A 25,574-nucleotide genomic window follows, 5' to 3' on the forward strand; every position below is an offset into this window, starting at 1 on the left:
AATATTTAAAGAAGAAATTATAGCAAGTTTTTTCAAGCTCTTTCAAAGATAGAAGAGCAAATACTTCCTAACTTATTCTCTGAGGTCACAATTACCCTAATATCAAAAAAAAAAAAGCAGGCACATATTTCAAAAGAAAACTACAGACCAGTATCTCTCATGAATATAGATGTAAACATCCTTAACAAAACATTAGCAAATCCAACAATATATAAAAAGAAATTATGTACCATAGACACATGGGATTTATCTCAGGTGAGTAAGATTTGTTCAGCAAATTAAAGAAGAAAACTACGTGATCATATCAACAGATACAGAAAAGTATTTGATAAAATCCAACACCATCCACGATAAAATAGAAACCATGGAAGTAAGGGTTAGGTGTTTAGTCTAGTGGTTAATATGCTCACATCACATATTGGAGTGCTTGGATCCCATACCTAGCTTTAGCTTCTGAATCCAGCTTCTTGCCAATGTTCAGCCTTAGAGGCAGCATTGATAGCCCAACTAATTGGGTTTTCCTACTACCACACAGGACATATGGATTGAGTTATGGGGCCCTGGCTTCAGCCTAGCCCAGTCTCTACCATTGAGATGTGAGCATTTTGGTAGTAAACCAGTGGGTGTAAGTGATCTATCTGTCTATCTATCTATCCATCCATCCATCCTTCCATCCATCCACCCATCAACCTAGATATCTTTCTATTTATCTACCTTTATCTATCTCTCTCCCTCTCAAATAGATAAAAATATTTAAAAATACTCTCAATAAACTAGGAATATAGAAGCACTTCCTTAACTTTATAAAGAACACTTATAGAAAATCATGCATACACTAACATCATGCATAATGATAAGAAACTCAAAGATTTTCAACTAAGATCAGGAACAAAGCAAGGATATTTCTTTTTAGAACTGCTTTTAAACATAGTTCTAAAAATCCTAGCTAATACCATGAGCAAAGAAAATAAAAAGTATACAGATTAGAAAGGAAAATATAAAATCTTTTTTAGACTACTTTATCATCTATGTGGAAAATTGGAAAGTATAAAAAATTCTGAAATAAGCCATTATAACAAGGCTGCAAGGTACATGTTTATTTATTTATTTTTAAAAAGTCAATCACTTTCCCATATACTAGCAATAAACAAGTAGAATTTGAAATTTAAAACAATACCATATTATTAATATCACCATGTGAAATACTTAGGTGTAAACATAAAAATTGTATAAGATATGTATGATGGAAACTAATGAAAGAGATCAAAAGAGAACAAAATAAATGGAGAACTATTTCAAGTTTGTGAACAGGAAGATTCAATGTTGCCATGATGTCATTTTTACTGATTTAATCTATAAAGTTAATACAATCTCAATTACAATTCCAAAAAGATTTTGTGGACCTCGACAAATCGATTCTAAAGTTCAGGTGGAGAGGCAAAAGATTCAGAAAAGCCATCACACAATGAAGGAGAACAGAGATGCAGGACTAACACTACCCAACTTCAAGCTACAATTATCAAGAGAACTTGGTGGTGAAAGAACTTGATGGTGGTTAAAGAATAAGTATATCAATGAAACATAATACAAGTAATCAAAGATAAAATAAACAAATGGGATTACTGCAAATTGAAGAGTTTCTTTACAGCAAAGGAAACAGGAAAGTGAAGAGGCAACCAACAGAATAGGAGACGTTATTCGCAAACTATACAACAGATAAAGGATTAACAACTAGAATCTATAAAATGATCAAAAAACACCACAAAATCAAAACAAACAACCCAATAAAAAAATGGGCCAAGGACCTTAACAGACATTTTTCAAAAGAGGAAATCCAAATGGCCAACAGACACATGAAAAAAATGCTCAGGATCCCTAGCCATCAGGGAAATGCAGATCAAAACCACAATGAGGTTTCACCTCACTCCTGTTAGATTGGCTTACATACAGAAATCAACCAACAACAGATGCTGGCGAGGATGTGGGGAAAAAGGGACACTAATCCACTGTTGGTGGGAATGCAAACTGGTAAAGCCACTATGGAAGACAGTTTGGAGAGTCTTCAGAAACCTGAATATAGCACTGCCACAGGACCCAGCCATCCCACTCCTTGGAATTTATCCAAATGGAATTAAAGAGGAGGAAAAAAAGAGCCATTTGCACCTCAATATTTGTTGCAGCTCAATTCACAATAGCTAAGACATGGAATCAAACTAAATGTCCATCAACGGATGACTGGATAAAGAAACTATGGTATATGTACTCTATGGAACACTATACAGCAGTAAAAAACAATAAAATCCGGGCATTTACAACAAAATGGAGGAAGCTGGAAAACATCGTGCTGAGTGAAATAAGCCAGTCAAAAAGGGACAAATATCATATGTTCTCCCTGATCGATGGCAACTAAATGAACATCTAAAATGATACCCATTGAAGTGAAATGGACACTATGAGAGACAATGACATGATCAGACCTTGTAAATTCACATTTATTAAATAAAAAAAACTATATAACAAACAAACAAAAAAAGAGAAAAAAAAAGAACTTAATAATTTACCCTTTTAGTATTTTTTATGTTCTACTTAAAACTATTGGTTGAACTCTGTAATTAATACACAATTACTCTTAGGTGTTTAATTAATGCTATAACTAGTACTCAAATAGTATTTTATACTTTGTGTTTCTGTGTGGGTGCAAACTGTTGAAATCTTTACTTAATATATGCTAAATTGATCTTCTGTATATAAAGATAATTGAAAAATGAATCTTGATGTGAATGGAAGGGGAGAGGGAGTGGGAGAGGGGAGTGTTGTGGGTGGGAGGGAAGTTATGGGGGGGGGAAGCCATTGTAATCCATAAGCTGTACTTTGAAAATTTATGTTCATTAAATAAAATAAAATAAAATAAAATATAAATATAAAAAAAGAAACATAATAGAGAGACCAGATATATACTTACTCAGATAAAGTCAACTTATCTTTGACAAAGTAGCAAAGGCAATATAATCTTCAACAAATGATGCTGGAACCCCTGGACATCCACATGCCAAAAAAAAAAAATCATGAAATGACCATACACCAGTCACAAAAATTAACTCAGAATGGATCACATTCCTAATATAAAATATAAATGTATAAAAGCTCCTAGAAGATAATTTAAGAGAAAATACAGAGACCTTAGGTTTGGAGATGATGACTCGGATTAAATATCAAATGATCCAGGGAAAAAGCATTGATAAATTGGGCATGCTTAAAATTAGAAGTTTCAACAGAGTACCTAAAATGTAATACACTGGAGTGAAATGGACATTTTGAGATTCTTGTTTATAGCCCTTGTCTCCACTGTTGAGGAACAGTTTTTTTTTTTCTTTTTTTATATTATCTGTTGAACTCTTTACTTAGTGTAGCGTTAATCTTATGATTATAAAGTATACTGAAAATAGGGCTTCATAAAAATTAAGAGTGGGAATAGGAGAGGGAGGAGGAAGAAGTGTTGGAGTGTGGGCGGGTGGGAGGGTAGGGTGGAAAGTATCACTATGTTCCTAAATCTGTGTATATGAATTATATGAAATTTGTACACCTTAAATAAAATTTTTAAAGTTAGAAATTTCTGCTTTTTGAAAAACATTGTTAAGAGAACAAAAGGACATCACAGATGGTGGTGTATAGTTGCAAAAAATGTATCTGATGAAGGCAAGTAAATGAGCAACAACAACAACACACTTTTTTTTTTCTGCTGAAGAGGGAAGGATTCCTAGTTCTACTGCAATCAGTTCTCTAAATTTATAAAAAGGCAGGAAAGATTTGGCCAGTCAGAAATACCTTCAGCCCCAAATGCCTGAATTTAACATGGATCTAGAAGGATATTTGAACTTGTGATCTTCCTAGTGTTGGAAAAGGAGGCTACGAGCCATGAACATAGAAACTCACCCACATGCTAGAAGGAGATAAATAAATGGGAATTTTTTAAGGTTTCATTTACAGTAAGAGCTGACATAGACCCAGCATGCACTCTATAATGTTCTTTTCTGGAACAAAACTGATCAATTCTGCTGTAATTTAACTAGCAGATGTGTGGCAGTCATGTTCTCATTTAGTTGAAAAATTTAACCTTATAAAATTATAATGTTCTAGATTATAAAATTCTGGTTTTCCATAATTTTGGAACTTATCAGGATATTCATCTTGTGCATGATCTTTCATTCCTGGGTGATAACATTGCAAACTATAATATACAGATACAATCTGTCCTCAACACTTCCCCGTTCCCCCTCACTTTGAAACTGATTTATGCATTCATTCAACAACACAGTTAGGTCTGAATGCATTGTGGACTAGTTCTGCTAGTCTTTGTTGACATCCAAAGGATGTTTCCTGTATTATCCAGTAATGACTACAAAAGTGCAGAGGTTGCAAATTTAGGAACAGAGAGTCAGAAATGGATCCTCTCTTCTGTGGTATTTTGCTTTTCATAACAGATTTTATGGAGTAGAAGCCAAAAGCAGGAAGAAGATGCAGGGCACTTGGCAAAGGAAATGAGAGGAGGAGAAATAGCTAAGGGAAAGAATCATACAGGAAGGAAAAAAACAAATGGTGAGTGTGGAGGGACAGTGAGATAGATTTTTCATGTTATTATGTTATAGATTTATACATGAATTGATACATGAATTTACATGTACTGGACATTTAGGAATGTGTTTATTGGTGCCTATTCATTCAATATATAATTATCGAACAACTACTATGTACCAGGCAGTTTGCTGGGTGCTTGAGATGTAACATGAAATAAAGAGAAAAAGATGGTACCCTCAAGGAATTTATACCCCAGAGGGGAGGTAAAACTAAATACAAATGGTAGGTTAAAAGTGCTGTGGGCAAAAAAGGCAGAACATGAGGCAGAGGATTACGGGATCTAGGGTCAGAGAGAGCAGCTGGTTGCAGAGTTAAAGAAGGCAGTCAAGGCAGGACCGCTTGAGATAGAGGTACCTGAGCAAAGATTGTAGGAGGTGAAGTCATCCACTCAGCTTTCTGGGGAGAGTGTTCTAGCAGAGAGAACAGATAGAGAGAAGCTTCTTGGAAATAAGTGGAAGCTCTGTTTTGTAGTTGCTTAGTTAGGCATGTTGTAGTACAGCCAAGTGGAGATGTTGAGATAACAGGTGGATAGACAGATCTGGAGTTTGGAGACATGGTCCAGACTAGAGATAGGGCTTTGGGAGCAGTAACATAGAGATGGAAGCTCAAACCTCAAACCTGGATAAAATCACTGAGGGAGTGAGGATAGCTAAAGAAGAGGAACAAGTGCGTCTTGACATTCTTCAGAATTTACAGGTTGGGGAGAACTTAAAAAATGAATAAAAGAAACTGAAAAGACACAACACTGAAGGAAAGAAGAGGATCACAATTACTTTTTTCTTTCACATTGCCCAAACTGGCCAATGTTCATGAGTTTCAAGCAATATTTGGCTCACCTAATAAACATCAGCTCCTTCCCTATTCGTGGCAATAGAAATAATGGGAATCCTGTGATGTCTGAATACCAAATATTGTTTTCAAAAAATATTCCAAAAAATGTGCATGTCTTAAATACACAAAAAATTAAAGAAAAAAACTTTTTTAGAGTATTTTTTTAACTTTTATTTAATGAATATAAATTTCCAAAGTACAGCTTATGCATTACAATGGCTTCCTCCCATAACATCCCTCCCACCCGCAACCCTCCCCTTTCCCACTCCCTCTCCCCTTCCATTCACATCAAGATTCATTTTCGATTCTCTTTATATACAGAAGATCAGTTTAGCATACATTAAGTAAAGATTTCAACAGTTTGCTCCCACACAGAAACATAAAGTGAAAAATACTGTTTGAGTACTAGTTATAGCATTAAATCTCAATGTACAGCACACTAAGGACAAAGATCCTACATGAGGAGTAAGTGCACAGTGACTCCTGTTGTTGACTTAACAAATTGACACTCTTGTTTATGGCATCAGTAATCACCCTAGGCTCTTGTCATGAGCTGCCAAGGCTATGGAAGCCCCCTGAGTTCACTGACTCTGATCATATTTAGACAAGGCCATGGTCAAAGTGGAAGTTCTCTCCTCCCTTCAGAGAAAGGTACCTCCTTCTTTGATGACCCATTCTTTCCACTGGGATCTCACTCACAGAGATCTTTCATTTAGGTGTTTTTTTTTTTCCCTCCCCAGAGTGTCTTGGCTTTCCATGCCTGAAATACTCTCATGGGCTTTTCAGCCGGATCCACATGCCTTAAGGGCTGATTCTGAGGCCAGAGTGCTGTTTAGGATATCTGCCATTCTATGGGTCTGCTGTGTATCTCACTTCCCATGTTGGATCATTCTCTCCCTTTTTTATTCTATCAGCTAGTATTTGCAGACACTAGTCTTGTTTATGTGATCCCTTTGGTTCTTAGTCCTATCATTATGATCAATTGTGAACAGAAATTGATCACTGGGACTAGTGAGATGGCATTGGTACATGCCACCTTGATGGGATTGAATTCGAATCCCCTGGTATGTTTCTAACTCTACCGTTTGAGGTAAGTCAGCTTGAGCATGTCCCGAATTGCACATCTCTTCCCTCTCTTATTCCCACTCTTATATTTAACAGTGATCACTTTTCAGTTAAGTTTCAGCACTTAAGAAGAATTGTGTATTGATTACAGTATTCAACCAAAAGTATTAAGTAGAACAAACAAAAAAAATACTAAGAGGGATAACATATTAAGCTGCTCATCAACAGTCAGGGTGAAGGCTGATCAAGTCACCGTTTCTCATAGTGTTCATTTCACTTTAACAGGTTTCTTTTTTGGTGCTCAGTTAGTTGTTACCTATCAAGGAGAACAAGTGGTATTTGTCCCTTTGGGATTGGCTTATTTCACTCAGCATAATGTTTTCCAAATTCCTAACAGGGATTACTTTTCAGTTAAAATTTAAACACCTAAGAAGAATTGTGTGTTAATTACAGAGTTCAACCAATGGTACTAGAACAAAAAAAATACTAAAATGGATAAAGTATTACATTGTACATCAACCGTCAGGACAAGAGCTAATCAAGTCACTGTTTCTCATAGTGTCCATTTCACTTCAACAAGTTTCCCCTTTGGTGCTCAGTTAGTTGTTGCCGATCAGGGAGAACATATGATATTTGTCCCTTAAAGAAAAAAACTTTTACTGCAATACTAGGGAAACTATCATCAGGGCTTTTTATCTGAGAAAAATTCTTCATATTTTTAAGGCAGTAACCCAATTCCTAACATTTTAATAACAACAGATTCTGGCACCTAATGTTTCTGAAGTCACAAGTTCTGGGTTGCAGACAACACATTTGTCATCCAATGAATGTGTTAGATTAACTGGCAATAAAGGCTAAGCACTTCTGTTATGTTTTATAGAGACATACACTAAAATTAGCAGAAGCTTAATTTCATTGATTTGTTCAAAGCAATACTTTGTATACACATATACTTTTAATAGAAAAGGCTGAAATTTGCATAAATGCAAATCCACTCATTTCATTGCACTGTCAAAAGCTTAATCACAGTTAGAAACACTCAGCTAACTGCTGCTGTGAGCTATTATAAATGATTAGTATAAACTAGAAAATTGAAGTTATCTTGATTTACCATTATCTCAAAGATAAATTATCTCAATTTTCTTGATTTACTTGCTTATACTTTAAGAACTCATACAGTGCTTAAATTAACATCCTTTCATAGTTATAAAATAAAAGCTGGGGAGAGAGATTCCTACATGTCTTTTGAGAAATTTATAGCAAATATTTCAAGCATTTGAAAGCCTCTCCTATGGTCCCAGGTAATTATTCCCCCAAAATATCTATTCTTTGCTATGAAGCAACTCATGACCTAATACTCCTAATCCTTGAGAGTAATTTGGAAAAAAGCATAACACAGATCAGGGAAAATGATCTCATTAGAAACAGTAAGATGTTTTAAGAAGTTTAACTTAGATTTAACAGTTAGTCTATGTATAAATGTCATAGAAACTCAAGAGACTGTTTGAAATAAGGAATAGTGAGAAGAGAAATAAGAATAAACTATAAAAAGATGTTCTTCATTTGATTTTAAGACTAGAAAAATATTTTCCCTGGCTGTCAAACAGTCATCAGTGACTAAAGATTTTCTGCAAGATTCCTGAGGACTGCCAGTAATGATATTCTTGGTTGACTTGGATAGTTCTTTATGTTTACTAACATCTGAGAAGCTCACATTCATAGCCAAAATCACTGGGAAACTTTCCCTGAGGTTTGTTGGCTTGGATATAACGGCTTTTCTTAGGATGCCACTTCCCTTGATATTTGTCAAAATACAAAGGCAATGGTTCACAGATATTCTCCTATATTTATTTACATTGTATGTTTATATGTTCAGTTGTTGTTGTTGTGTTTACTTTTTTGAGTTAAATTTTCATTCAAAGTTTCAGTACTAAGTAAAATATAAAAAGATAGAACTAGTAAAATAAGTGATGATTTCAATTTTGGAGCATGACTGCACTAGCTTAAGGAAAAAGAGTCTAGTCTGTTTCTGTCTATACATATGAATAGTGCCATGTGGAAGATGAAGGGGGCGTGGGTGAGCAATGAAGAATCTTCTGTAGATTTGAATATTATTCTATAGGTGAAGAGCTTGCTAGCATATGAGCAGTGATAAGCTGCTCTTCAGAGCTGCTCTTTTCCTCCAAACTAATTGAATGATAAGGGACTAGCAAGAGCTGGGAGTAGCATTAGTGATATGTCACAAATGTAACACTACAATGCAATGAAGCCTTTGCACAAAATGAAGAAATTCTGACCTATCTTTGTAAAGTCTCCTAATTTGGAAGTGTTAGAGTCAAAGATGAGTATGGAGAGTCAAGAAAGAGCTCTGGGATCTCTTTAACAATGAACATTATTTGAAAGTATATTCAGTGAAACAAGAGACAAACCAAATCAGAAACTCATAATCTATGTTATGATAAGGAAAGTACTAATATTGAGCATTGGAAGCATTTAAAGTATAGACAAGTATTATGTGTTCACATAATGAAGCAAAACATTTTTGGAGATTTTACATTGAGAAAGAATCCAAGATTATACTAAAAATATTCCAGATGATAACGAAAAGGTAAAACTATGCCAAAGAGGTTACAGGTGTTAAGGAAGGTACAGTATGAAATATGTCATCATTGACAGAGCAAATACTGGCTGTTGCATTCTTCACATCTATAGTTAAGAGACTAATGGCTTGATTTTAAGACACAAATATAAAACAGTAAATAAAGCTTCTAATCTACAAGATTTAAATGTAGAAATGAAATATGTGGACCATATGAGGGTAGTTCAAAAAGTTCGTGGAAAATGGAATTTAAACATGTATGGTATAAATTATTTTGGGCCCCTGACACGCACATGGGAGACCTGGGGGAAGCCCCATGCCCAGCCCAGGCCGTGGTGACCACGAGGGGAGAGAACCAGCGGATGGAAGATCTCTCCCCTTTTCTCTCTGCATCACTGACTTTCAGATAAAATAAATAACTCGTTTTTTCTTTTTTTTTAAATGATGGCTCAGGGGCTTAGGACTTTCCTTATCTGCTGGAAAGGCAGAGGTGTGGGAGCTCCAGAAAGAGAAATCCCTGCCTCTCTGCAAACTGAGACCATGTCCTTCAGGGCACTTGATCTTGACTAGTCCCAGTGATCAATTTCTGTTCACAATTGATCATAATGATAGGACTAAGAACCAAAGGGATCACATAAACAAGACTAGTGTCTGCAAATACTAGCTGATAGAATAAAAAAGGGAGAGAATGATCCAACATGGGAAGTGAGATACACAGCAGACCCATAGAATGGCAGATATCCTAAACAGCACTCTGGCCTCAGAATCAGCCCTTAAGGCATGTGGATCCGGCTGAAAAGCCCATGAGAGTATTTCAGGCATGGAAAGCCAAGACACTCTGGGGAGGGAAAAAAAAAAACACCTAAATGAAAGATCTCTGTGAGTGAGATCCCAGTGGAAAGAATGGGTCATCAAAGAAGGAGGTACCTTTCTCTGAAGGGAGGAGAGAACTTCCACTTTGACCATGGCCTTGTCTAAATATGATCAGAGTCAGTGAACTCAGGGGGCTTCCATAGCCTTGGCAGCTCATGACAAGAGCCTAGGGTGATTACTGATGCCATAAACAAGAGTGTCAATTTGTTAAGTCAACAACAGGAGTCACTGTGCACTTACTCCTCATGTAGGATCTTTGTCCTTAGTGTGCTGTACATTGAGATTTAATGCTATAACTAGTACTCAAACAGTATTTTTCACTTTATGTTTCTGTGTGGGAGCAAACTGTTGAAATCTTTACTTAATGTATGCTAAACTGATGTTCTGTATATAAAGAGAATCGAAAATGAATCTTGATGTGAATGGAAGGGGAGAGGGAGTGGGAAAGGGGAGGGTTGCGGGTGGGAGGGATGTTATTGGGGGGGGGAAGCCATTGTAATGCATAAGCTGTACTTTGGAAATTTATATTCATTAAATAAAAGTTTAAAAAATAAATAAAAGAAAAAAAAGAAAAGCATGCATATTTCTTTGTGTAAGTATTTTCCATGAACTTCTCAAAGATGCCTCATACAGCAAAGGAATTAGAACAGCAGAGATGGAAAAGAGGCAAAGCATGAAATGATACCTCTAGTGATGTGTGCATGGGACTCACCAGAAAGGGAAGAGGCGGTGGTCAGCAAGCTCTGGTTCAGACTTGCCCAGGTCTCAGGTGCCAAGTCAGATGAACTGTCACAACTTCCTTTAGGTTCATCTGTGGCCATTCACACTGGCATGCGATAATTTGAAGGATGCTGTGAGAAATAATTTCCTTTTTATCATTCAGTTTCTAAAGCCCCAACTCTCACCAACAGAATATTTTGAAGGTTATAAGACGTTATCCAATTTCATCATAACTTAAACAATCTCTTTTTTTCCATACTCAAAGTGTTTTAATATTTCTATCTAGTTAATAGTCACCAATGCCTTAGCTGCAGCAGGTTGTCAGATTTCTTCTCGAGATTAAGCGAGAATAAGATAGCAGCTTATCTAGTATGTCCCAGATAAGGATGCACAACTGATGTATTTGGAGCAGTGATTTCTGTGGTGAAGTTTTCATTAATGTGAAATAAGAAAGTAAGAAAAAATTAGTGAATTTCTACAACAGTTAAATTTATTCATTTGTTTCTGACATAATGAATTCTTGATGATTTCTTGTGTTAAATATCCTCTTCATTTAGGGTAGGAAATTTTAATGTATGTGTATTTGGACATATAGAAAAGTATTAATTCTTTTTATTTTTAAATGTTTGTTTATTTGGGTGGCTGAGTTTGTAGACAGAGGAGAGAGAGAGAGAGAGAGAGGAGACAGAGAGAGAGAGAGAGAGAGAGATCCTCCAGCCACTGGCTCATTCCCCAAATGGTCACAAGGGCCAGACCTGGGGCAGTCCAAAAGCTTTGAGTTTTATCTGGGTCCGCCGTGTGGGTGCAGGAGCCCCAGGATTTGGGCCAACATCTGGTGCCTTCTCAGGAACATTAGCAGGGAGCTGGATTAGAAGTGGAGCAGGGGGCCAGTGCTGTGGTGTAGTAGGCTAAGCCTCTGCCTGTGGTGCCCGCATTCCACATGTCCCAGCTGCTTCTCTTACCATCCAGCTCTCTGCTATGGCCTGGGAAAAGCAGTAGAAGATGGCCCAAGTCCTTGGACCCCTAAACTCATATGGGAGACCTGGAAGAAACTCTTGGCTCCTGGCTTCGGATCCACTTAGCTCTGGCTATTTTGACCATTTGAGGAGTGAACCAGTGGATGGAAGACCTCTCTGTCTCTGTCTCTTCCTCTCTCTGTTACTCTACCTCTCAAATAAATAATAAATAATCTTTAAAAAAAAAAGTGGTGCATCCAGGATTCGAACTGGGGCCCATATGGAATGCTGGTGTCACAACTGGTGACCTTACCCCCTATGCTACAGGCTGGGTCCCAAAACTATTAAACCTATATTCATTTACCCTTATTATACTGTTAACTGAAGTCAGAGGAACTGTCATTCATTCATTTACTTATGCAGTGAATATTTGTTGAGATCCTACTTCATGTCAAGCATTAGTTTAGGTGCCAGGGATACAACAGGGGACAACAAGTATATTTGCTCTTGAGGATCTTAAATGCTGGTGAGAGTGGTGTCAAGTTATAAGCATGTAAGTATGTGTCAGATGATTATATATGCAAAGAAATAAAAATTAAGCCCAGTAAGAAAACAGCAAGCCTTGGGGACCCATATTTGACTAGGTGACAACTAAGCAGACATCTTGATGAAAAGAAGGAGTATTCCAGAAAGAGGGAGGTGGGTGCTTGGCAAAGAATAGTCAAGAAGCCTATTCAGCTAGAACAGAGCGAGTTAGGAGGAGGTGAGTGAGAAGAGATACAAGGAATAGATTGTAGCTCCTAGCACAGTGACTTGTGTGTAACACAGTTCCATAAATTTTCATCATCCTCTCATAGTACATATCTATTTGTTTACCACAGAGGACATGGGCTGATAGAAAATCCAAAGTATAGAAAGTTTGAGCTGTTAAGGAAAGAGGCAGTGTGGTGACTACTAATTAGGTCAGATGACAGACATTTCCGTAACTTGAAAGAGTTAAATTTGAAGTGCCATGTTTTGACAAAAATATATTTAAAACACAAGATCAAATAAAAATAAATGGCTAAAAATTATATTGACTGATGAATATTGAAATTGGTGATTTTTAATTTTTCGAAGTCTTTAAAATTTTATTTTAAATTGATACATGACAATTGTATATATTTATGGGATACAGTATGAAATTTGATACATGCATACAGTGTATAATGATCAATTGAGGGTAATTAGCATTTCCATCCCCTAAAACATTTATCATTTCCTCGTGTTTGGAGGCCACTGAGTCCTGTTGTCTAGTTATTTATGAAATATATGATAAGATATGTGAACCACAGCCATTCTACTCTGTAAAACATTAGAATTCTTACTATCTAACTGTATTTTGGCATCTGTTATCCAACTTCCCTCTATCTCCCTTCCTGCCTTCCCTTCCTAGTCTCTGGGAATCACTTTGCTGCTTTTTTTTTCATTTTTCATATGAGTGAGAGTATACCTTGCTTCCAAATATAAACAGTCAAAAATGAGATTAAGTCATTTTACAGCTTGATAAGTCCATCTGGGCTTACTTTCAAGAAGTTTAAAACATACATTGCCTTCGTGATATATAACAAATTTGCTTGCCAGTCAGATGATTTCCAACTCTTTTTTTTTTATTGATCCTGGAGGAGTACATACTGAGTTATTACATGCTAGTTCATTGAAAATGATGTTTGGAAGTGGATTAAAATGACAATCACTATGTGATTTTTACCATGTAGCTTTTAAGGTCTCAATGAATTGAGTGACATTGACACACAAAACTTCCATTTACATCTATATAGTTTCTCAGTTCTGAAGTCTATAAAAAATTCTTTTCTTTAAAGATTTATTTATTTACTTGAAAGTCAGAGTTACACACAGAGAGAAGGAGAGGCAGAGAGAGAGAGAGAGAGGTTGTCCATTCACTGGTTCACTCCCCAACTGGCCGCAATGACCGGAGCTGTGCCAATCCAAAGCAAGGAGCCAGATGCCTTCTCTGGGTCTCCCATGCAGGTGCAGGGGCCCAAGGACTTGGGCCATCTTCTATTGCTTTCCCAGGTCACATCAGAGAGCTGGATCAGAAGTGGAGCTGCCAGGACTCAAACTGGCACCCATATGGGATGCTGGCACTGCATGTGACGCTTTACCCGCTGCGCTACAGTGCCGGCTCCTATAAACAATTCTTAATGGAATGTCTACCAAATCCTGTCAGATTCCAGAAATAGGTAATATTTATCCACAGTGAAGTAAAGGCAAAAAACAGCCATACCCATGAAAACTTACTCTATTTTTCTATGTTTAAAATTATCAATATTTATTATCTTTGTTATATTTATTGTTTACTAATTAAAATGGTAATTGAATTTAGAAAAATATATTTTAATAAGCCTTATTAAAAAAGAATATTTTTATTTATATACAGATTTTTGAACCAAAGAAGATGGATTAACAAAAGAATTTCAGGGCAGTCATTTGGTACAGTGGTTTAGACACTACTTGGGACACCTGAATCCCATGTCAGAGTGTCTGGGTTTGAATCTTGGCTCTGCTTCCAATTCAGCTTCCTGCTAATATGAAGCCTGCAGGGAACAGGTGATGGCTCAAATATTTGGGTCCCTATTATATGTGTGAGACTCTGTTGGAATTCTATGAGTCTGACTTCAGCCTCAGCTATTGCTTTTCAGGAATTAACCAGTGGATCTCTCTTTGTCTCCATCTTTCTCAATTTTTAAATAAAAAGAAGTATTTCAAATAAAAATATATTAGTAAAATTTTGGACTTTTTAAAATTGCTAATTAAAATGCTTATGAACATGAGTAATATAAAAATATGGCAGCTTATTTATGAGTCAATATTTAAATATAACAGAAATTATATTGTTGCAATATATTTAAGTTTATAATAAAACATTTTTAAGTTAAAAACGTGCAAAGAGGTACAAAATTGTTCCCAGTAGTGAAGGAGTTAAAAAAAATTAGAGGTCATTGTTCCGTGATGTTTCTTAATATATGTAGCCTTTATATATAAACACATTACAATACCCCCTAACTTCACTGCAGTAAAGGGACTGAATATTTTATTTCCTAAGTCCTAAGCAAATTCCAGAGGTTACAAGAAATCTACAAAGACTTTGCACTCCTCATCATTGATCACAAAACCACACACGCTACATACTCCCAAAACTCCAGAGTTCTGTGACTTGGAACAACATGTTCTGAAGCTAAAACTGAATAATCCATATTTTCTCACATTTTCAGAAAAAAATGTGGTAATAGATTTTTTTTAACTTTTATTTAATGAATATAAATTTCCAAAGTACAGCTTATGGATTACAATGTCTTTCCCCCCCATAACTTCCTTCCCACCCACAACCCTCCCCTTTACCACTCCCTCTCCTGTTCCATTCCTATCAAGATTCATTTTCGTTTCTCTTTATATACAGAAGATCAGTTTAGCATACATTAAGTAAAGATTTCAACAGTTTGCTCCCACACAGAAACATAAAGTGAAAAATACTGTTTGAGTACTAGTTATAGCATTAAATCTCAATGTACAGCACACTAAGGACAAAGATCCTACATGAGGAGTAAGTGCACAGTGACTCCTGTTGTTGACTTAACAAATTGACACACTTGTTTATGGCATCAGTAATCACCCTAGGCTCTTGTCATGAGCTGCCAAGGCTGTGGAAGCCTTTGAGTTCACCAACTCTGATCATATTTAGACAAGGCCATGGTCAAAGTGGAAGTTCTCTCCTCCCTTCAGAGAAAGGTACCTCCTTCTTTGATGACCCATTCTTTCCACCGGGATCTCACTCGTGGAGATCTTTCATTTAGGTCATTTTTTTTTTGTCAGAGTGTCTTGGCTTTCCATGCCTAAAATACTCTCATGGGCTTTTCAGCTGTCCGCATGCCTTAAGGGCTGATTCTGAGGCCAGAGTGCTCTTTAGGACATCTGCCATTCTATGAGTCTGCTGTGTATCTCACTTCCCATGTTGGATAGTTCTCTCCCTTTTTGATTCTATTGGTTAGTATTTGCAGACACTAGTCTTGTTTATGTGATCACTTTGACTCTTAGTCCATCATTATGATCAACTGTGAACAGAAATTGATCACTTGGACTAGTGAGATGGCATTGGTACATGCCACCTTGATGGGATTGAATTGGAATCCCCCGGTATGTTTCTAACTCTACCGTTTGAGGTAAGTCAGCTTGAGCATGTCCCGAATTGCACATCTCTTCCCTCTCTTATTCCCAATCTTACATTTAACAGGGATCACTTTTCAGTTAAGTTTCAACACTTAAGAATAACTGTGTATTAATTACAGAAATTCAACCAATAGTACTAAATAGAACAAACAAAAAAAATACTAAGAGGGATAATGTATTAAGTTGTTCATCAACAGTCAGGGCAAAGGCTGATGAAGTCACGGTTTCTCATATTGTTCATTTCACTTTAACAGGTTTCCTTTTTGGTGCTCGGTTACTTGTCACCAATCAGGGAGAACATATGATATTTGTCCTTTTGGGACTGGCTTATTTCACTCAGCATAATGTTTTCCAGATTCCTCCATTTTGTTGCAAATGACCAGATTTCATTTTTTTTACTGCTGTATAGTATTCTATAGAGTACATATCCCATAACTTCTTTATCCAGTCTACTGTTGATGGGAATTTAGGTTGATTCCAGGTCTTAGCTATTGTGAATTGAGCTGCAATAAACATTAAGGTGCAGACCATTTTTTTTTTTTGTTTCCCAATTTAATTTCCTTTGGGTAAATTCCAAGGAGTGGGATGGCTGGGTTGAATGGTAGGGTTATATTCAGGTTTCTGAGAAATCTCCAGACTGACTTCCATGGTGGCTTTACCAGTTTGCCTTCCCACCAACAGAGGGTTAGTGTCTATTTTCCCCCACATCCTCTCCAGCATCTGTTGTTGGTAGATTTCTGAATGTAAGCCATTCTCACCGTGGTGAGGTGGAACCTCATTGTGGTTTTGATTTGCATTTCCCTGATTGTTAGTGATCTTGAACATTTTTTCATGTGCCTGTTGGCCATTTGGATTTCCTCTTTTGAAAAATGTCTATTGAGGTCCTTGGCCCATCTCCTAAGTGGGTTGTTTGTTTTGATGTTGTGGAGTTTCTTGATCTCTTTGTAGATTCTGGTTATTAATCCTTTATCTGTAGCATAGTTTGCAAATATTTTTTCCCATTCTGTCGGTTGCCTCTTCACTCTCCTGACTGTTTCTTTTGCAGTACAGAAACTTCTCAATTTGATGCAATCCCAATAGTTAATTTTGGTTTGACTGCCTGCGCCTCCAGGGTCTTTTACAGGAAGTCTTTGTTGGTGCCAATATCTTGAAGGGTTTCTCCAATGTTCTCTAGTAACTTGATGGTGTCGGGTTGTAGATTTAGGTCTTTAATCCATGTTGAGTGGATTTTTGTGTAAGGTGTAAGGTAGGGGTCTTGCTTCATGCTTCTGCACGTGGAAATCCAGTTTTCCCTGCACCATTTATTGAATAGACTGTCCTTGCTCCAGGAATTGGTTTTGATCCTTGATCAAATATAAGTTGGCTGTAGATGTTTGGATTGATTTCTGGTGTTTCTATGCTGTTCCATTGGTCTATCCATCTGTTTCTGTACCAGTACCATGCTGTTTTGGTTACAACTGCCCTGTAGAATGTCCTAAAATCTGGTATTGTGATGCCTCCGGCTTTGTTTTTGTTGTACAAAATTTCTTTAGCTATTCAAGGTCTCCTGCATCTCCATATGAATTTAAGCATCATTTTTTCTGTATCTGAGAAGAATGTCTTTGGTATCTTGATTGGTATCACACTGAATCTGTAAATTGCTTTTGGGATAATGGACATTTTGATGATATTGATTCTTCCAATCCACGAGCATGGAAGATTTTTCCATTTCTTGGTATTCTCTTCTATTTCTTTCTTTAGGATTTTGTAATTTTCATCGTAGAGATCTTTAACGTCCTTGGTTAAGTTGATTCCAAGGTATTTGATTGTTTTGGTGGCTAATGTGAATGGGATTGATCTTAGAAGTTCTTCCTCAGCCATGGCATTGCCTGTGTATACAAAGGCTGTTGATTTTTGTGCATTGATTTTATATCCTGCTACTTTGCCAAACTCTCTTATGAGTTCCAATAGTCTCTTAGTAGAGTTCTTTGGATCTCCTAAATAAAGAATCATATCATCTGCAAAGAGGGATAGTTTGACTTCTTCCTTCTCAATTCGTATCCCTTTAATTTCTTTTTCTTGCCTGATGGCTCTGGCTAAAACTTACAGAACTATGTTGAATAGCAGTGGTGAGAGTGGGCATCCCTGTCTGGTACCAGATCTCAGTGGAAATGCTTCCAACTTTTCCGCATTCAATAGGATGTTGGCCGTGGGTTTTTCATAAATTGCTTTGATTGTATTGAGGAATGTTCCTTCTATACCCAATTTGCTTAGAGTTTTCATCATGAAAGGGTGTTGTATTTTATCAAATGTTTTCTCTGCATCTATTGAGATAATCATATGGTTTTTATTCTGCAGTTTGTTAATGTGGTGTATCACATTGATTGATTTGCGAACATTGAACCATCCCTGCATTCCAGGGATAAATCCCACTTGGTCTGGGTGGATGATTTTTCTGATGTGTTGTTGTATTCTACTGGCGAGAATTTTATTGAGGATTTTTGCATCTATGTTCATCAGGGATATTGGTTTTTTGCATTTGTCTGTTCCAGGAGGCACCTCTTTTCTACCACATTAGAGTAATGTTTAAGTTGACTAAATATATCAACTACATGTTACTTTATATTGAAGATGAGGATGACTTGAAATCACTTAAGAAAAAGTTTGCTTGTGGAGTTTAGGAAATCCTCTCAAGTGTTCCAATTTTTATTTTTGCATAAATTCCAGGTGAATAATTTCCTTATTTGAGTTACTGATGTGGATTTTTTTTTCTTTAATAATGTGTTAGGTAAGAGATGACTTCATATGAATCAGTTTTCCTCAGTTTTCTTTAATGTCCAAGTCCTACACATGAGAAATATTTAAAGTCCTCTTTTAATAGATATAGCACATTTCAAGGTCCATTTGTCAGTAGACATTTCTACAACTTGGGGATAATGAATAGTGTGACAATGAACAGAAGACATTCATAAAATTTTAGTTAAGCAAGATGAATAAGCTCTTGCTTAAGGGTATATGTTGACCAATTTTTTATATGCATATATAACTTTTATTGAGGTCAAAAGACAGAATTTTCCAGTACCCAACAAGCGCTCTACCAAGTCAACTCTACACCCAATGTAATCACCTCTCTGTGTTCTATCTCATTGATTTATATTGATTAAATTTATTTTTTGTTGAACTATATAAATGTAACATGCAATATGTCATTTTTTGTGTTTGTCTTCAGCCTCACACCTTGATTGTACACATGCAATTTTATATCTTTAAAGGCAAACATCCAGGTAATAAATTAAAATTTTCCTCCTTAATTAAAAAACAAGATAGGGGCCAGTGTTGTGGTGTAACAGGTTAAGCTGTCATCTGCAATACAGGCATTTCATATGAGCATCCATTTGAGCCCTGGGTGCTCCACTTGCAATCCAGTTCTCTGCTGATATGCCTGGGAAAGTAGTGGAGGATAGCCCAAGTCCTTGGGCCTGGCATCCATGTGGGAGACCCAGATGAAGCTCCCCATTCCTGGCTTTGGTCTGGCCCAGCCAGGCTGTTGTGGACATTTGGGGAATGAACCAGCAGATGGAAGATTTCTCTCTCTTCCTCCCTTTTTCTGTAACTTTACTTTTCAAATAAACAAAATTAATCTATTAAAAAAAACAGGATAATACCCATTTTTCTCCCCCCATGCTCTGGTAACCACCATTCTAGTCTTTACTTTGGCTTTGAACACTTTAGATATCTCATGTAAGCAGAATCATGCAGTCATTTTTGTCATGTGACTATCTTATCCCTAAGTTAGTCATGTGACTAACTTATCCCTAAGTTTCATCCATGCTGTTGTATATTAAATAATTTATTTCTTTTAAAAAGTGGAATAGTATTCCACTATATGCATATACCACATTTTTTTATTCATTCATCTGTCAATGGACATTTAGGTAATCTCTACAACTTGGCTATTGTAAGTAGTGCTATAATGAATATAAGATCTGCACAAAATTATAGTTAAACAAGATAAGCATAAGAAATCTACTCCACTGTATGCTTAAAGATTTATTAAGAGCATAGATCTCATTAAATGTTTTTCCTACAATAAAATAAGTTCTACCTCCCAGGACAGTTTGTCTGAGGGAATGGTTTGGGCTGTCTCTCTACCTTTTTGCAGAAGGTAAGATGTCAGTGTCTACTATCTTATAGTGGGGTAAGACCACTCATTTGGGAAAACGTATTGTGTACAGAAATAACACATCGGTTTTTAGCTGAAGCCTTTAGATGCTGGTGGCTCATCTTTCAGATCTCTTTTGCTTTGTCTTCTGGGATGACCAACATGTTCCAGAAATGGGCTGCTGCATTGAGAGTGAATGGATTTGCAGAGTAAAACTACTGACTAGTAGATATTCTCATGAAAAAAGAGAAACATTTGGTGTTTTAAGCTGTATGGATTTGTGTGTGTGTGTGTGTGTGTGATAACAGTCTGTGCTGGGATCCAAAAAAGTCTTCACAAAACTGGACAGGCACACAGCTGATGATAGTTTCCAACATTCTTCAATACCTGTTTTTCTTGTCACCTTCTCAGAAACGTCAATGATAACAACCTTTCTTACCTGGTATGCACTTGTCCCCAGTCACCATCTTGTCTATATCTTACTGATCTGCAGCACAATTCTTTTTATTTATTTATATATTTTTTATTTTTTTGACAGGCAGAGTGGACAGTGAGAGAGAAAGAGAGAGACAGAGTTTAGAAAGGTCTTCCTTTACTATTGGTTCACCCTCCAATGGCTGTTGCAGCCAGTGCGCTGTGGGTGGCACACTGCGCTGATCCGAAGCCAGTAGCCAGGTGCTTCTCCTGGTCTCCCATGCAGGTGCAGGGCCCAAGCACTTGGGCCTTCCTCCACTGCACTCCCGGGCCACAGCAGAGAGCTGGCCTGGAAGAGGGGCAACTGGGACAGAATCTGGCGCCCCGACCGGGACTAGAACTCGGTGTGCCGGCGCTGCAGGAAGATTAGCCTATTGAGCCGTGGCGCCGGCTGCAGCACAATTCTTTTTGCAAATGTACTTGTTTTCTTACTGTAATCTAGTAGAATTCTCAAGAGTTCTTGTGTAGTATATATGTCAATGTACATATGGAGACAATAGTTTGAGTTGTAAGCAGAAAGGAATCTGCCTGAGTTGCACATCCAGGAACAAGGTTTTCTTGTTACTCCCCAAGTAACAAAGAATTTAATGTTTTATGGAGTTCACTTTAAGGGGAGTCATACATATTCATTAATTTGTGGGAAAGTTTGGAAAGAGTTATGCATATGTAAAATGGACAGAGGCTCATGCCCACTAAGTTGTCATGTATGTTACATGTATTTCATGTTCAGTTGGGCTGGAGCTTTAACATTATGTAAGGATTTTGGACTTTATATATCAGAAATTTGAAGTGTGAGTACATTTACTTCTAAGTGGCAGCTTCTCTAACCAGGCACAGTTGGATGGGGACTTAGCAATTTTTGATAAGAAGTGTTAGCCTCTGAGCTATATTTTTGTCCAACCAGCTACCTCAGTCTATCTGCAAGAGCACTTGGTTATTCTCAAGTCTGATTTGGTCAGGTTAGTTTATTTTCTTTAGGTAGGTGCCAATTACTTATGTTTTGCACTTTTGTCATAAAATGCAACTCCTATGGGAGAAGAGTTGGTGATTTGCTCATGACACATTTTCTCCCATGGACTACTGCAATATCAGTCTTATAATTTCCTTTCCTTGTGCCTTACCTTTCTTTCCATCTGACCTAAATGCCCGTCTTCCCAACACTACCTGTTCTAAATCCAGCTTATCCATTAATGACTAGCTTAAAGATCATCTCCCTCATACCTTTCCCATCATCCCAAGCTTGTAACCTCTTCATCTCAGAGTAAGATGAACACATGTAAGACTTAACTACTATATTTTTTGCTTATCTGTGAAGTACCTTCCTCTCTGGGAACTGTATGCATTTAGAGAGATGAATTTTTAAATTTCAATCATCAGTAAATTCTCATCCAGAATGTCTTTGCCTTTCCATTTATTAACTGACTTCTTTCTTTAGGATAAACCTTAGTTTAAGGTCATGAAACAAAGGGAGTCTTCATAAATTTGCAGTTCATGGTAAGTTAGCTTTGGCTGATGGAGAGGAGAGCTGTGATAATTCCCTTCAGGATACATTGCTGCTTGCTTGGGAAAACTTAAATATAGTTTATAAATTTGAAGAAAAAGAAGGTAGAACAACTCCCTTAAGAGATTCTTTCCAGATGTTTTTAAAGTAAAGTTAAATCCTAATAATCACCCAATGTTCACTAGTGTTGCTGCTCAAGAGTTCATCCAACTATGCAAGTCATATTTCTTTTCTAACAAAAACATGTTTGAGCCAATGAAAGCATTTACTGGTATTGGCTGGCCTTGATGAGAAGTGAATATTCTAATATTTTTAAAGTAGAAGATGATCTAATGCAAGCCTAAATTGTTTTGTAAATTTTATGAATCCTATATTTTATCACCAAGCAATTATGTATGGAGTTATAATATTGTAATTATTTTTAAAATATCTAATATATTTATATTTTATATAATTATTTAAAATGTTTCTTAAAATACAAACAATAAGTTCCAGGTTTTAAGTGCTTTCTAGATAATAGTTCACTTATCCTGACAATCCTCTAAAGTAGTTACTATTAGTATCACTGGAGGTTAAGTAATGTTCCTACCATCACAAGACAGTAAAGGGCAGAGCTGGATTTGTCTGCAGCAAGTCTTGTTTGGATTCCAGTGGCAGATATACACTTGTTCTAAAACTTTCTCCCTTGCTTCCCATTAGCATAGAGGTTGAAGTAAAATATTTGGCTCCTCAGCATTCCTTACAAGTAAAGGTGGACATGTCAGACAAGTGTTAATTAAGTTAGAACTGTAATCATTTTGTTCATGTATACAATTTCCCAGGTAGGATAAGCAAAGCCAAATAGGTGTGTACCCTATTCTTCAGTTTACCTTACCAATTTCTTTGGTTGCTTAGCAATGAAGGACAAAGAGACAAAACTAAATACCTAACTTATGCGATTGGAATTTTAGCCCAAACACATCTTTCAATAGAAGCCATTGTTAAATGTGCAGATGACAATTAACCCACTATATCTGACCTTGTACTCATATTGAAATATGACTTTAGGTATGAAGGCTACACTTTTGCAGTGGATAGGGGTTGGGCAGACGTCTGGAAAACAGCTTAAGTTGCCACTTGGGATTCTCGTATTGTATATTGGGGTGCTTAGTTCAAGTCTTGGCTACTGTGACTCTAAAACAGGTTTCCACTAATGCATATCCTAGGAGCAGATGATGGCTCAAGTTGTGGGATATATGCATAGAGTTTGAGGTTCTTGGCTTTAATCTGGCCTAGCCTGGCTATTACAGGCATTTGAAGAGTGAACCAGTGGATGGAAAATTTCTTCCTTTCCTTTCTGCTTGCCCCATTCTGTTCTCCCTTCCCTCTTCTCTCCCCTCTTTCTTTCCCTTCCCCTCTTCCTTCTCTTTCTCCTCTCTCTCTCTATCTCCCTCCCTCCCTTCCTCCCTCTCCCTCTCTCTGCCTTTCTGATAACATGAAAATAGATAATTTTTTTTAAAGTAATTGCTGATGAGACATCTGCTTGGGAACTGTGTAAAAGCAGGAATACATGTGGTGCTGGAACATAGTGACTGGAAAGTATTGTGGAAGATACGGTGAGAGGAAGAGGCAGGATCCAGATTTTCAAGGGCCAAGAAAAACCAGGCAGGAGTTTGGGTTTTATTCTAAGTATAATGGGAAACCACTGAAGAATATAAAGAGGAAAGCAATATGACCTGATTCATGTAAATAATAGTAAAAATCACTTTTTCCTCTGTAGAATAGACAGCAAGGGCAAGAATTGTTGCAATAAAGTCACTGCACTGGTACAGGGCAGATCTAGGGTCCATAGTGACAGGTATTGAGCAGTCACAAGGACCAAGACTGTGTAGGCTGCATGAGGTGGCAGGGGTTAACCGTTTAGTCTTTACTTCAAGGGAAGGCATGTGGAGACTCATGGATGAGGGGAAAGGGTTCAAATGGTTTGCAGGTTCAGGTAGTGACAAGAAGCTATATACCATCTGGCTGGAAGGATTTCAATATTTAACAACCAGTACAGCTGTACATGTGTGTCTTGGCTGGCTCAGCCCTGGTTCTTAATGGAGGTTACAGAAGGGGCAAGACGTGACCAGAAGTAGGACTGATTTCAGAGACAGAAATTACAAGTAGGCTTGCTTGTGAATGATATAAATAAGATGAACCTGATTGGGCTAAGTTTGATAAGACTTGGTGCTTAATATTCACAGTGTCAGTAAAGAAATTAACATTTTAAAATTGTTTTGTATTTGCTTGTTTGAATGTCCTACAGGGTTTCAGCCTTCTGAACAATAATTCTCACTGGATAATCATCATGGACAAAGATATGATAGCCTAGGATAAATAGTAATTGACTTCATGACAAAAATTAGAGCATTATTTTAACTAAGTCTTTGGTTATTGAATTCAATTGTCATGGTTAATTTCTTAAGTTAAATACAAGAAAAAATTTTGTTTATTGATTTTTCTTGTTTAAAAGATAGACTATGAACTCTAAATGTAAAAATTATATTGCTAGTCTTCCTATGTTTTATAACTTTCAGTCACCTTTTCTTCTCCTTTTTGATTTAATGTGTATTTTTCACATGGCAAACCACATAGCTCTGAAGTGAATACCAGATCTTGGCAATGAAATTAGAGTGTATAAATCAATCAGTAAGTATAACTGAACTGCTTCACAGCTTCATAAAAGGCTATTTTCCAAACTGGTCTAAGATTTTGAAAGCACTTTCAAAATAAACTCTGTTCCTTTAAACATTTTTTTCCATTTTAATTTTAACAATTTATTCATTGATTTCCTTGGCCAGTATTAGATCACAAGAGCAAGGTACCAATCCATGATCAGTAATTTCACCTCAAGTTAGTCACCAAAGTTCCTTACTTCAGAGGTTGAAAGAATTACAAGCAATTGGAATCAGATCTTGTTTAGCAAATAGCATCTAAGAGAAGTCACATCACCAGTTTTATCAGTTGATTTGCTGCTAATTAACTTAGAAGTCTGAGTCCATATAAATTTGGAAATACAAAGGCTGATGGATGAAGGCAAGAAAAATTTTTGAAAGCACCTTGATAATAGTCTTATTTTATGTAATAGACATACCTGAAAAGCTGCATATAAATCAAACTTAACATTAGCCAAGTAATATTTGGAACAAATAAGAGAAAATACTCTTCAATTATACATGCTGATCCATCCTTTTGAAAGCAAACAGATAATCTCTAGAAATGCTGAGCTTATGTGAAATTTGATTTGACTTAAAATGGAATATACCTCTAATAAATTATAAAATTCTCCAGGAAGCATTAGGTGAAAGACTGATGCTATAGTTTTTAAACAGACAGTTGAAAAGTGGAAAACAATGAAATGAAACACTATCATGAAGCTAAAATACTTCAGGCTTATGTGTTAGTTCAAATTAACAAATAATTTTAATGCTAATTGAGTCCAGAATTGCATTTTTATTGCTAAAAAACCAACTCCTTATTGGTGTTATGGGATGAAAACAAAGGCCATTGTTAATATTCTGGGTTTAGAAG

The 25,574-nt window shown here is 36.6% G+C and overlaps 1 long non-coding RNA gene across 1 annotated transcript in view; it reads right to left on the reverse strand.

Annotated features, from left to right (window-relative positions):
• Window positions 1–10,720: 10,720 nt before the first annotated feature.
• The window catches only part of LOC100339238 (uncharacterized), a 254,751-nt gene continuing 239,897 nt past the window's right edge, over window positions 10,721–25,574 (reverse strand). The window contains exon 4 of the long non-coding RNA XR_007922469.2: window positions 10,721–10,854. This is a non-coding gene — a long non-coding RNA (uncharacterized lncRNA). The remainder of the gene's footprint in view (window positions 10,855–25,574) is intronic.

The sequence above is a fragment of the Oryctolagus cuniculus genome, chromosome 14, assembly GCF_964237555.1.
Source record: "Oryctolagus cuniculus chromosome 14, mOryCun1.1, whole genome shotgun sequence".
Classification (NCBI taxonomy): domain Eukaryota; kingdom Metazoa; phylum Chordata; class Mammalia; order Lagomorpha; family Leporidae; genus Oryctolagus; species Oryctolagus cuniculus.